This window comes from Pinus tabuliformis, chromosome X (assembly GCF_031772625.1).
Source record: "Pinus tabuliformis cultivar Carrire ecotype Pingquan chromosome X, CPIR1, whole genome shotgun sequence".
NCBI lineage: Eukaryota > Viridiplantae > Streptophyta > Pinopsida > Pinales > Pinaceae > Pinus > Pinus tabuliformis.
Window position 1 is genome coordinate 1,533,812,332 of NC_142308.1, and position 4,240 is coordinate 1,533,816,571.

General features: G+C 38.1%; 1 pseudogene; it reads right to left on the reverse strand.

The window, feature by feature from the left end:
• Positions 1 to 530: 530 nt before the first annotated feature.
• LOC149145891 (polyadenylate-binding protein 8 pseudogene) lies at positions 531 to 2,225 on the reverse strand (annotated as a pseudogene).
• Between the last annotated feature and the right edge of the window lie 2,015 nt (positions 2,226 to 4,240).

Below are 4,240 nucleotides of genomic sequence, written 5' to 3' on the forward strand. Positions count from 1 at the left end.
ATTCCTAAAGCTTTTTTGAATTCATCTATTTTATCATGTAAATTTAGAAATAAACCAATTTAGCAAAGATCATTTAAATATAATCTAGGACCGGAAGCACCAGGCAACAACAATTGGTGCCATGCCAACTAGATTAGGTAACTAGGAGAAATGTGAGTGCAACATTGCTCTTCTCTCCTGTTTTCGTTGAGCAGGAGAAACATAAAGAGGCTTACGGAGGACACCTTTCTTATTCATTTCTGCCAAAGCTAGGGATGCTTCATCAGAAGATGGGAATGGGACTTCTCTCATTACGTTGCATGAAGTGATTGTGGGGTAAAAGGAAAATGGGAATGAGATTTGCATGAAAATCCCTGGTTGCCTTGCATGAAGTGATTGTGGCATAAAAGGAAAAAGGTTCTCTCAATGTGTTATCATCAATGTTATCATGCAAATGTTTTAAATAAAGATTTGCAGATTTCTTGAGTGCTTTTCCAAGGCATCATTTATTGCCATCAATTTAAACTCTGGCTGCATCATCTGCGTTTTCTTCAATTGCCCAATGGATTAAGCAATTGAGAGAAATAAGACTGTAGCTTTGCTCTTCTCTCCTCCTTTGGCTGAGCCAAAGAAACATAAAGAGGCTTGCCTATGACAACTTTCTTATTCATTTCTGCCAAAGCTCGAGATGCTTCATCACGGGATGAGAATGAGACAAATCCGAAACCTTTACTGTATCCATGAAAATCCCTCATTACCTTGCATGAAGTGATTGTGCCATAAATAGAAAACAGTTCTCTCAACTTGTTATCATCAATACTATCATCCAAATGTTTTAAATAAAGATTTGTTCCGGATTGCCCCCTTAATTCAGATTTTTTCAGTGCTTTTCCAACGTACAATTCCTTGCCATCAATTTTCTTGCCATTTAAACTCTCAACGCACTTTGCTGCATTGTGTGCATTGTCAAAATTGACAAATCCAAAACACTTTGACTTTCCAGCTTCATCCCTCATCACTGCCACACTGGTAATTGTTCCATACTTACCAAAGTAATTCCTCATATCCTCATCATTCATGGAGTCTGGTAAATTATTAACAAACACATTTTTAAACTTGGCTTCTCCATTTGTTTGTTGTGAGTCTGAGCCTGAGCCTGAGCCTGAGTCTGACTCTGGCTTTTTCATGAATTTTGTTTGTTGTGGCTCTGGCTTCTTCTTTTTCATGAATTTTAATTCTTCTCGCTTTTCCTTTTTCATAAAAGGGCCAACATAAACAGGTCTGTCGTTTATCAACGCACCATTCATACATTTTATTGCGTTTTGTGCTGCTTCGTCTTGCTCAAAATGCACAAATCCATAACCTTTGGATTGCCCTGATGCATCATCTATTGCGATCTTAGAAGAGAGAATGGGTCCGAACACACAGAATTTGTGATAGAGGGTTTTATTGTCTACTGCTTTGTGAAGATTCTTAATAAATATGTTTGCGGATCCACACTGGCGGATGCTGGGGTCACGCTGTGAGTACATTATTCGAATAGGCTTTCCATTAAGGGGTGTAAAATTCAAGCTGCGTAATGCCTCGCTGGCATTTTCAGGAGTGCTGTAATTGACATAGCCGTATCCGAGTGAAGTGTTGGTCAAGGCATCTCTGCAGATGCGAACACTGACCACGGGGCCAACCCGTTGGAAGAGTTCCTGAATTTGGGCGTCGCTAACATTCCTCTCCAGATCCCCCACATACAGAGATTTGGGCCCCACTGGTATATTCTGGCTGCCATTCTTAAAAACTCCCTGAGATTTGGTCCCTACGGATTCGTTATTAATAACCCTCTGAGATTTGGGCCCTGCTGATTCATTATTAATAACTCCCAGAGATTTGGGTACTGATTCATTCTCGCTGCCATTATTAATAACTTGCATATTGTGGCTGCCATTATTAGTAACTGCAGCTTGCATATTGTGGCTGCCATTATCAGTAACTGCAGCTTGCATATTGTGGCTGCCATTATCAGTAACTGCAGCTTGCATATTGTGGCTGCCATTATTAGTAACTGCAGCGTGTTCTTCTTGGGATTGGACCTTAACAGCAGCAGCAACTGCCATTGATGCGTCTTTGCTTTTATTTCTGCTTTCTTGGGATTGGACCTTAACAGCAGCAGCAGCAACTGCCATTGATGCGTCTTTGCTTTTATTTCTGCTTTCTTGGAATTGGACCTTAACAGCAGCAGCAGCAACTGCCATTGATGCGTCTTTGCTTTTATTTCTGCTTTCTCTTGAACCACAGCTTCCAAACCAGACCCTTGGATCAAAATAAAAATACAGACCAGACCCACCTTAAAGATATCGAAATAAAAATCCAGACCAGACCCACCTTAAAGATATCGAAATAAAAATCCAGACCCACCAATTGCATTCAATTTGAGTGGTCATATACTTGTTTAAATGTGGTGGAGTGGAGTGGATTTATATAGATAGATGTGGTGAAAGTATTGTGCCGGGCCGATCTTTCCAACTGTTATCATGCGTCGGCGCTGTATTATCGTGATAGAGGCCTTTCCATTTGAATTGGAAAGGGAAGATTGAATGGAAATGGCGTGAAAATTTGAATAGATTTTGTTTCAACCATGAAATCTGACTACAACTAGTTGTAGCTACTATATATTCAACTTCAAGATAATTGTTTTTTCCTCAAGCAATATACTGAGTGATTCCATAATTGCTCTTACTAATTATTGCATGGATCTATTGCTTCTTTCAACCACACCACTTGGAGTCTCAGTTCTTCCGAGCCCACATAAATTTGTGTGAACTAGTTGTAGTTGCCCACTTGATGAATTTTCTTTGGGTTTGAAGGGCACTCAAATTTTCTTTCCAATTTGACATTATTTACAGATTGTGTTACTTGGCTTGGAAATTTCTTGCAAGTCCCATACAACTCCATTTTTGTTGAGCTTCACAATATGGTCAAAACTTAGGTGTCATAGTTTGTTGTTTTAGCTTGTCATCCCAGCTCCTGGTCTTATGGGGTGAATAATGAATTTCGGTGTTGAAGATTGTAATCTAAGTCGAAAATATCTGATGTATTTTAATTTACAATGCTCATAAGGTCTCAGATCTATATTTTTATAGAATACAGTCACATTATATGGTTTCATGCAATTCAATTTAAGCTGCAAAGAGTTAAGGAATCAATCTATATTTGGGTCATTTGGGCAAGATTTCTTGTAAGAAAAAAAATAAAATCATAAAGCTTGATAGTTGGCCTTGCCATATCTGATCAATCCAGTAAAATATAAATAGGAAAAAGAGATTGGCATTTTTTGGGGGAAAGTAATATTCGATCATCTGTGAAGTTGGTGGTCTCCTTTCCTAATAGATATCATTTCCACTTCTTGACATCTTTTACCAGGGCATAGAGCCCCTTGTCATAGGTAAAGAGGTTAAGAGTTATCCCATGAAATACTTCAGAATGGTAACATGCATGCCTTCTTCCTTGCATTAAGACCACTCCCATGCCATGCACTTGCATCTATTTCCACATCAAATTGATTCTACAATTTTTGGTAACATGAGATCTAGTACTTGACTTATTTTAATTTTAAGCTCTTCAAAATCCATATACTGACTCTTCCTTCAATGAAAACTCTTACCACCTTTTTGTTATGGCATGGAGTAGTGCAACTATTGCTCAAAATGAAATTATGAATTTGCGTAGGTATTACATTATGCCAACAAACTCCTATTTTAGAGGAATGTTTAGGCACCAACCGCTTTATGATGACCTCCATCTTTATAGGATCAATCTTAAACTCCACTCCTCCAATCACATAGAATAATTACACCAAATACTGCTAGGAAACTCACATTTCTTGAGGTTTTTTTATTAGGTGGTGCTTCCTTTGTGTCTCTAGCACCTACATCAAGTTTGAAATGTGCTCCTCCTAAGTAGCATTGTAAGCCAATATATAATACGTATAAACAACCACAAATGAATGTAAATAGGGGTGCATCACATCATTTATTACTCTCATAGAGATGGTGTATTGTATAAACCAAATGGAATTACTATCCACTCATAGAAACTTTGTCTAGTTTTGAAGGAAATCATCCAGGTGTCCTCTTCTTTGACTCAAACCTGGTGGTATTCTAATTTTAAATCCAACTCGGTGAAGTCTTTTGCATGTTACAAGTAATCTAACAGATCATCAATGTTAGGTAGGGGATATCTATTTTTTAGCATCATCTTAATTAATACT